Genomic DNA, 10,301 nt, shown 5'->3' on the forward strand with positions numbered 1-10,301 from the left:
AGGGAAAAGCCTTGAAATTATAAAAATTATTAAATTATCAAAATCCAGAGGCAATACATTAAATACTTATAAATGTGACTATGCAAAGATACAAAATTTTGTATGGCAAAAAAAAAAAATACTATTTGATTAGCACTTATTCTGTTGATAAGACTTTGTGGAAGCAGGCATTCTCTTATTTGGTGGTGGAAATACAAACTGGTACACCCTTTTGGAGGAGGATTCAGCAAACAAGTAAGCATAACAAAAATACACATGTAAATACTTTTTGATCCAGCAATCCCACTGCTAGGAATTTACCTTGAAGATACACCTATAACAATATGAAAATATATATGCACATTGCAGGGTTGTTTGTAATTGCAAAATATTGGAAAAAACCTAGATGCCCATACATCGGAAACTGTTCAATAAACTGTGGTAATCCAGAAAATGCTGTAAGAAATAATGGTCTCTATGAACTGCTGTGGATGTATCTTTAAGTGAAAAGAGCAACATGTAAAAGAGTATTTAGTATGATACCTTTCAGCTAAAAAGGGAAAATAAAATATACATATATCATTTGTGAAAAAGAAACAGGATGGTAGAGCATCAAGTGGACCAGTAGTAGGGGAATCCCAGAAGAAGAGAGAGAGAGAAAGGAGCAGAAAGCTATTTTAAAAACTAATGGTCGGGCGCCTGGGTGGCTCAGTTGGATAAGCATCTGCCTTCAGCTCAGGTCGTGATCCCAGAGTCCTGGGATTGAGCCCCGAGTCAGGCTCCCTGCTCAGGAGGGAGCCTGCTTTTCCCTCTGCCCCCTCCCCTGACCTGTGCATGTGCTCTCTGTCAAATAAATAAAATCTTAAAAAAAAGCTATGGTCAAAAACTTTCAAATTTAGGGAAGGAAATGGACATCCAACTCCAAGAAGCCCAAAAGTCTTCAAAAAAAGGATGAATCTAAAAAAGTCCACACTGACACACATTATAATCCAACTGTCAAAAGCTAAAGACAAAGAGAAAATTTCTAAAGCAGACTTACAAGAAATGCTAAAGGGAGTTCTTCAACTTGAAACAAAAGGATTCTAAACAGCAACACAAAAGCATATGAACTGTAAAACTTGCTGGTAAAGGTAAATATAGAGAGAAATGCAGAATACTGTAATACTGTAATGGTGGTGTATAAATCACTTTTAGTTCAAGTGTAGAAGTTAAAATACAAAAGTATAAAAAACTATAACTATAAAAACTATAAAAAAAACTATAAAAATACATGAAGTGGATACACAATAAAAAGATGTAAAATTTGACATCAATAACATAAAGTGTTTGGGGAAGAGACATAAAAGTAAAGAGTCTTGTGATTGAAGTTAAGTTTTTATCAACTTAAAACAGAGTGTTAAAAGTATAAGAAGTTTTATGTAAGCCCCATGGTAATTACAAAGAAAATGCCTACAGAAATACACAAAACACACAAAAGAGAGGCACCTGGGTGGCTCAGTCGATTGAGCATCGGACTCTTGATTTCAGCTTGGGTCATGATCTCAGGGTCATGGGATCGAGCTCCTCGTCAGGCTCCATGTTGGATGTGTAGCCTGCTTAGGGTTCTCTCTCTCCCTCTGCCTCTACCCCTCCCCCTCCTCACTCACTCTCCCTCTCTGAAAAGAAAGAAAGAAAGAAAGAAAGAAAGAAAGAAAGAAAGAAAGAAAGAAAGAAAGAAAGAAAGAAAGAAAGAAAGAAAGAAGGAAGGAAAGAAGGAAGACACAAAAGAAAGTGAGGAAATGAGAAAGCAATCAAAGCATGCTACTGAAAATAATAATAATAATAAAAAAAATCAATGAAGCCCAAAGGAAGACAGCAAGAGAGAAAGGACAGGACAAAAGAGCTACAAGACAGATATTCAACAATTAATAAAATGGCAATAGGAAGAACTTCTCTCTTTACTTTAAAGTAAATACATTAAAATCCCCAATCAAAACCCATAGAGTGGTTGAAAGGACAAAAAAAATGTTTTTTTATTCAAGACCCGACTTTATGCTGCCTATAAGAAATTCACTTTAGCTTTAAGGACACACAGAGGCTGAAAGGAAGGGATGGAAAAGATACTGAACAAAATATGAGCAAACTAAATCAACAGCGTATTAAATGGATCATATCCTTGACCAAGTAGGAATTTTCCCTAGGATGCAAGTTCAGTTGAATATAAGCAAATCAATCAATGTGATACATCACATTAACAGGGTAAATGAAAAAAATACCTGATCATCCCAATAAATGCAGAAAAGGCACTTGACAAAATTCAACATACTCTCATGATTAAAAACTTGCAACAAAGCAGAATAGAAGGAAATTACATAACAAAGGCTCTATATGAAAAGCTCACAGCTAACATCATATTCAACAACGAAAAACTGAAACTCTTCTTCTAAGGTCAGGAACAAGACAAGGATGCCCACTCTTGCCACTTTTTTTTTTTTTAAGATTTTATTTATTTAAGAGAGAGAGAGAGCATGAGCAGGGGGAGGCGCAGAGGGAAAGGGTGAGGAAGAGAATCTCAAGCAGACTCTGTGCTGAGCGTGAAGCCCAACACCGGACTTAATCTCACAACCCAGAGATCATGACCTGAGCAGAAACCAAGAGTCGGTTGCTGAGCTGACTGAGCCACCCAGGCGCCCCGAAGCTGCATTTTAGATGTATAAATTGTATTTTCCATGGTGATATTGTAGAGGAGGAAAACCTTTTCCTTGACCATCTGAGGGTCCCTGCCCGAGTCTGAAAATTAAACTGAGAAAGACAGATTAATAGGAGAAAAGCACACAAATTTTGTTGAATATGTACATGGAAGCCTTCACAAGAGAATGAAGACCTGAAGAAGTGACCAGAACAGGAAGCTTTTATACCTATTGGACAAAGAAACAATGAATTTGTGAACAGTTGACAAGACAAAGGGGTTTAGAACTAGGACGAGGGGGTCCTTATCTTTCTTACCTAAGAGTTAGTTTAACAAGGTTTGTTTGCAAATTCTTCTGGTGCTCTCTCTGGGCCGATAAAAGTCTGTCGCCAGTAAAAGGATTTATTTCCTGCCTTCATGCAGAAAAGGAGGCCCTTTTTCTGTGTTTACGACTTCTTAATTGCCTTCAGCTCAAAATAATTTTTATTTCAAAGAGGCCTGTTTTGGGGTAACATTCTGGTTTCCTTCAGTATATTTCAGTTTGTATATTGGAATACAATAAAGTAAAAAAAAAATTAAAACTAAAAAGATATTTTTCTACTGCGATTAGCTCTCATCTAAAGGTTAGTTTGAATTCTAGAAGGAATACAATTGGCAACATTTGTATACACAGAATTTTACAGGAATTGGGAATAGAAAACCCCCTTTTATAAAAAGAAAAAAAAAGGTAACACTTACAAGTGCTTCAGCTGTACCAATTTATTTCATAATTGCATGACATTAGGAATGGTGATAGGTTCTTTGGATGGCTAGGGGGAACTTGAATCTTCTGGGAAGTTTTTAAAATCCCAGTCCAGATAAGATCAGATTGATAGGGGGGCGTGAAGCAAACATGAGCATTTTGAAAATGCTTCCTAGATGATTTTGCACCCAACTGTTGCTTTTGGCACTGAAGAGGCTTTGAAAAAAAGTGTAACAGTGGGTCCAAAAATAACATGAATTGAACTGTTTAATCAATATGTTCATTTAAAGTGAGAAAGCTTGATCTAAAATATATTTTATGTTTCAAAGTATACAATAGCCAATTTAAAACTCCGGATTCTAGTTACAGTCTATTTAGAGGATTTGTTCAGTGAGGACACCTTCAAATATTTTAACTTTTTTATATAAAATGAGATTTCCTATGGATATTTTAAAATAAAAATATAATTTTTAGCTGAGAAAACTTCTGGTCATAAAAATTTTCAAAAATACCAACATGGGGGAAAAATATCACCCCAAATCCTACAATACAGAAACATCCATTATAATACACTCACATAATTCTTTCCTTTGCTTAGCTGGCTTCCCCTTCCCCACCCCCATTTAAAAATTGTATCCATTTGGACATATAACAACTTACATACAAATATGCATGCAGTGAAACAAATTCAGTTTCTGATACGACTGGCAGTTGAGGCCCATCCTTCTCCCAGCCACACTTCCAATTCATTAAACTTGCAAAAACAGGTCCCTTGTATTAAACTGTTTCATTTTTGGACTCTGCTCATAGCATGATGGTGGGGTTTTACCATATGATGCATTTTATCTTCACAGTGTCAATGCAATTTGGCCCTCCCTGCAGTTTGTACTTAGTGGAGGCCATGCTGACAAGGAAATCATTCTCTTCCCCCCACCCCCTTCTCCATGGCTCCTGCTGTCATCTGGGCATCAAAACAATGATCTAATGGCTCCAAGTCTCACAAACTCCTTGAAATTCGCTTTTTCTGCCTCTGTCTAAAGCCCCTTCTCTTCCAAGAGCTCAAATCAAGTTAACAAGGCAGGCAAGTTATGGTGGAGATGCCATGCTTTTCTCCCTCTCCCTTCTTCCTTCTCCCCCACACTCTGCTTTCCCCCAAGTGCCCACACACAAACCTACTTCTCCAGCTTTCTTCCTCAATACAAACCAACTTACATAGATGGCTACTTACAGGCTCATTCATGCATCAGACACATCCAAACATGAATTCTGGTTTAGCTCAGCCAAAGATCCCACACTATCTAAGCATAGTTAGGAAGATCATTCTCTAGAAGATAAACAGTAAGAGGATGGGCTCCGGGACTGTTAATAGATTGCCGCTGAGTCACTTGTTTTTCACAGCCGATTTTTAAAATCATGACTCATCATTCAAGAGGAATTATCAGGATGTAGAAAATCATTGCTCAATGTATTTGGCAATGAAGATGGCCATTATGGTTTTTATGCAACTTTGCTTCTGTTATGTAATTCTTGTTCACATAGTGTTCTAACCAAGTTGCTGGGTAGCAAGCGCTGAGCAGAAAAGCACCTACAGGGGCTTTAAATGGTTATCAACCACAGCAAGGAATCAATCCACCCTGTGCTATGAAGCATGCAGGTTGAGAAATGCACTTGTGTCATGGTGCAAGAAGAGGAAGCAGAAAGAAAATGTGAAATGTTGGGGTTTGAGAGCAAACAGTCAAGAAAGAATTCTTGAGACATCTTCAGTGCAAAAAGGGGTGGTTTTGTTAAAACACGGGACAAGACTCGTGGGCAGAAAGAACTACCCTGGGGTTGTGAGGAGTGACTGATTATAGACTTTCAAGTTGGGAGGGGGTTAGGGATAGTGTTAGTCTCTCAGGAATTTGGAAGCAAGGTTTCTAGGACCTTGAGGGGCTAGCAGCTGTTAGGATAAGGTTGCTAACTACTGTCTAGTAAACAATGAGTCATGAGACCCTTTAGATGAGTATCAGTGGGCCATATGCTTGGAGGATGAATGCTAACATATATCTTGGTGAGGGGAAGGTAGAGATAAAGGAAGTTTCCAAAGGGATTTTTTTTTCTGGACAGCTTATAATTTTTATTTTAGGCAATATGTTTAATAGAGATACTGAGGATGACAGCAAAAGATGGGGCAGGGAGAATAAGCGAGAGGTGGTGTCTGAAGGATTCACCTTTGCAGAGTTGGAAGCGGTCCTTCCCAGTAGAAAGCTTGGAGCTGGGAGGCCTAGGTCTGATTCTGGCTTTATCCCTCCTCCAGGCACTTGGGAAACAAAAATGAACAAAATCAACATTGCTGCTATAGACATTGGGATGCACATATTCCTTCGGATCACTACATTTGTATCTTTGGGGTAAATACCCAGTAGTGCAATGGCTGGGTCGTACGGTAGCTCTGTTTTCAACTTTTTGAGGAACCTTCCATAATGTTTTCCAGAATGGCTGCACCAGCTTGCATTCCCACCAACAGTGTAGGAGGGTTCCCCTTTCTCCGCACCCTCCATTTGTCATTTCCTGACTTGTTAACTTTAGCCATTCTGACTGGTGTAAGGTGGTATCTCATTGAGGTTTTGATTTGGACTTCCCTGATGCCAAGCGATGTTGAGCACTTTTTCATGTGTCTGTTGGCCATTTGGATGTCCTCTTCGGAAAAATGTCTGTTCATGCCTTCTGCCTATTTCTTGATTAGATTATTTTTCCTTTTGGTGTTGAGTTTGATAAGTTCTTTATAGATTTTGGATACTAGCCCTCCAAAGGGATTTTTATATGTTAGAGAAGATGTACAGGATCCTGGAGGTCGGGCCAATGTCAAACTAAGTTTGCCTTTGCCCTTAGTGAAGTATTAACAATCGAGGCAGTTGAGTTCCTGGAGGAAGGTTACCCTACCTGTCTTAAGTACTTGTCAATGGGCTGCAAAGGAAATGTAATATTTTTTCTATATTTCTTTTGCCTTTGTTCTCCACTTGAGAAAATCTAGTCCTGCCAGTGGAAGCACTGAGGCCAAGCTGCCCCTAAGTTGCAGAATCCAACTGAGAACACAGGCAGTTTGATTCCTGCATTTGGGATCTTAAATTACCAAACTGGGTGAAAGATGTCCCTCTTGATGGTTATATTATGTCTTCCCCATTCTTCAGGCCGAAGGCAGATGCCTAACCGACTGAGCCACCCAGGTGTCCCCCCTTTCTGCCTTTAAAAGCCTTTCTTTTTCTACAGCTCAGTGGAGCTCTTTTCTATCTGCTAGATGGGATGCTGCTCAATTCATGAATTGTTGAATAAAGCCAGTTGTCTGGAAAATTAATATGTACAATTTATAACTCAATTTCCTGTATCCAGGAGATGCTCATCTAGTATTTACTCAACTAGACTGAAATAGGATCTTTCCCTAGTAACATTTTCTGGAGTTTTGACCTGGCTTAATAATGTTAATTCCTAGCCATTTTAACTGCCTAAAATTTTCTTCTTATTGTCTTTGTTTAAAAATGTCAGTAGCAGCCAGATTTATCAAACATTTATCAAGCATTTTTCATTTGTTCATTGTTACATACCCATCAGTTTTAAGTTCTTTCTTATAACCTGAAAGAAAAGCAGGGACATTTATCGCAGGACTATTTCCCATCTACAGTCAAGGTTAGGCGCCACTAAGAAATGGTTCTGTTTGCAATTGTTTTTATTTGGCACTTGTACTTCTGTCTGTAGAATGAAGATGATGCTAAAATATTAACAGTAGAGAAAAAAATAAGTAGAGGAAGCTGGTGGTAACCACTCCAGGATGTAGCCACTTAATTTAGGAAAGGGACAGGAAAAAGAGGTTTAGAAACATTTTGAAAAAAGAGCTGTCAGGCACCAAATTACATCCTTAAACAATGCAGAAAATGCTCAGCGCCCTGAAAGTATTTAGGAGTGACTTTTTCAGCCTCTTTGGAAGGAAAAGTGGGGATAAAATGCCTATCAGCAGGGTAAAAAGTTCATATTTGTCATCTGTAGAAAAAATAATAATAATAAGCCACTGAATCAGTATTCAACTTGTACAGAAACTTCTCTCTTATCTCTCATCTCTTGATGTCCATCGCACCCGTATGCCATGACCCTAAAGCTAAGGGATGTCAGTGACCTTACTTACTAAAATCACTGACCGGGACAGCCCCTCTTTTGTGTACCCAATTTACAAGACACTTGCAGTCTGGAAATTATAATGGGTGGCAGCTTATATAAAGGGCAGGCAAGTGAGTAGAAGAAAGGATGGGCAAACAGCACAGAACTGTGTTCTAAGCAATCAAAATGAGCTCTACAGGCATCAAGCCCAAGCCCAGGATTTCTGGGGAATACCTACCCTTTCTTTGGTTCTGTAGCAATTTAAACTCTCTATTCTGACACCTATAGACCAATTGGTAAGTTTAACTACCAACACAACCTACACACAATGATGGAGGGAAAGAATACCAAAGAAAAGAAAAATTAGTTACAGACATAAATATACGGAATAGTTGGATAATAAGCTAAAACATTACCCTACACATTTTTCTTCTGAGAAAATATTTAATCTAGTAAATCTTCCATCACTCTATTTATTCCAAGAATCTAAGGCTTAATGCTCAAGGGAGGAAAAATGAAAATATTGAAAGATCAAAGAGTAAAACGTGTGGCTTTTGAGGTCTCGAGTAGACATAGACCATAGTCTTCAAAGCCAAAAAATTGTAAGATCTCTGCGTCTGGGAGAGGAAAATATTTTAAAATATTCAAAAACTTGGTTTGGAAAATTGAAAGACACACTGCAATAAAAGGGCAACCGGCTTATTCAAGAATAACACATTGGAATAAGAATTGTAATAATGTTGAATTAGTTCCTACCCAAAGAAGTAAAAAGTCTGAAGAACTTGCATAGTGGCTTGTTGCAAGGGCCAACACCACCCTTCCCCCCAGGGGGTGAGTCGCCTATTTGATGGGTGGGGTGGTATGTGGAAATATTTGGTAATAGAAACTCAAAACAGGTTTACAATTACCAGAGCAGAGGAGATGATGTTTAAGGTTTCCAGAATGTAGCTCCTGATCTTGCAAACCTTGTAAGGGAGTTATGTGTCGCCATTCGGACCTGAGTTGTAGAGTAGCAGCGGCTGGGGGAAGGGTCTGGGGAGGTGAACCCGCGGATTGGCTCACTGATTGACACACTAGACTAGAGTATCTGTGAGTCTCTACTGCCACACTGCAGGGATCAGAGAGACCTGAGAATGAACCAAAGGACCCAATGGAATCCAAGTTGGGATGGAGAGGTTGCCAATGGTATCAGAAACAGCTAGCTGCCTACTAAAAAGCTTGTTTCCCTACAGAGAGGTGATGTTCCAGCCGCTGGCCGCATTTCCCAGCGTCTCTGGCATATATATATATGGCAATATGTCTAGATATTGCCAATGGAATGTGAGCACAAATGATTAAAAAGAAGGAGTGCGCTCCCCATACTCTTTCCCCTTCTTCTGGCTGAAAGAAAAGACGCCAAGGTCCTAGAGTCCTGGTTTCTGCATCCAGTTTGCCAACCATAATGAATTCACAAGGCATACCTAGAATATATTAAATATTCACAGGAAATAGTAATATCAGTAGAACACACCATAATGAACTTTGAAGGGTGTATTTGGGATATCATAGATTTTTGAAGAAAACATAGTGCCATCCCAGGACACTGAACAAACTGCTATTATTAAATTGTTTGGCCCTAACTACTAAATAAAAGGAACCATCAGATATTTCTTTTGGTCTGCAGCCCCAAGAATATATTACTGAGACTCTAAGGACACTGTTTACCAAGAAAATTTGGGAACCTCTGCCTTAGGGAATGGTGGAACCACAAGATGTAAGGAGGTGGGGTTTCTAAATTTCTAAATGAAGGAAAGCCACATACATATTATGAACTCCCACATCGAACAGAGATATGAGCCGGACATAAACTTCTGTTGTATTAACCCACAGAATTTTTGGAGTTTGTCATAGTAGCTAGTATGACCCTAACTAAAAAAAAAAAAAAGAATCTAGACCCAAGGCCAAGAACCACAGATAAAAGACCAGAAGAGATAAACCACATGTCCGTGGAGACCACCAAGCCAAGAGGATGACTCACAGAGTAGATGCCTCTTATCCAGTACCAGGTCAATATATAAGCCCCCTGAAACCAAGATCAATGTCAAGGAAATGGGAGAAGGATATGGAGGAGGCAAAGGATACTAAGGACTTAGCCCAAATGAGACTGAGTAATCTAAAATTTGACATTCTAAAGTCTCTACCATCGGTGGATAAGTGTTTGAATGCTAAGTATACCTTTTGAAAAAGAAATAAATTGACATTATGTACATTTTGTTCTGGAACTGTAACATTTTGAATCCATCATAGATATGTTACAGCAAGAAAAGAAATACAGAGGTCACTGTCTCTGTTTCTATAACTGGTCACCCAGCTATAGCCTGGGGCCAACATCTCAGCTGGCTGGGGTTGTGTATCTATTGGGCTGAAGAGCTTTAGTCCCTGGTGGTGCTGCCTAGGTGAGGGGACAGCACATTCATTAATCATTTTGGTAGGCCATGGTGAGACCAGAAACTTCCCTGAGCTCCTTCTACCACTCCCTCCTACTACTGTGTAGCTGTATTTCCATTCCGTTGTCAAGCTCAATCACTCTAACCAGCACTATAATCCTATTCATGCCCATTTTTTTTCCCCAAAGAAGTCCAGTGAAGACCAGGCAGCAATTTCAAATTCCAATTCAATGAAACTACTATTGTGTCTCTTGGTGGAAACATGCTTCTTCCCTTGCTCACTGAAACTTCTAAACCAGGAGAGTCCAGATCCATGAAAAAGTAGTATCAGGAATAAGGTAATAAATGGATGGGAAGT

General features: G+C 39.0%; 1 long non-coding RNA gene across 1 annotated transcript in view; it reads right to left on the reverse strand.

Annotated features, from left to right (window-relative positions):
- LOC123840460 (uncharacterized) overlaps window positions 1-4,882 on the reverse strand; it is a 32,215-nt gene extending 27,333 nt beyond the window's left edge. The window contains exon 1 of the long non-coding RNA XR_010411605.1: window positions 4,618-4,882. This is a non-coding gene — a long non-coding RNA (uncharacterized LOC123840460). The remainder of the gene's footprint in view (window positions 1-4,617) is intronic.
- Between the last annotated feature and the right edge of the window lie 5,419 nt (window positions 4,883-10,301).

The sequence above is a fragment of the Mirounga angustirostris genome, unplaced genomic scaffold (genome assembly GCF_029215605.1).
Source record: "Mirounga angustirostris isolate CCGP_5_RB_7025 unplaced genomic scaffold, mMirAng1.0.hap1 SCAF_5, whole genome shotgun sequence".
Taxonomy (NCBI): domain Eukaryota; kingdom Metazoa; phylum Chordata; class Mammalia; order Carnivora; family Phocidae; genus Mirounga; species Mirounga angustirostris.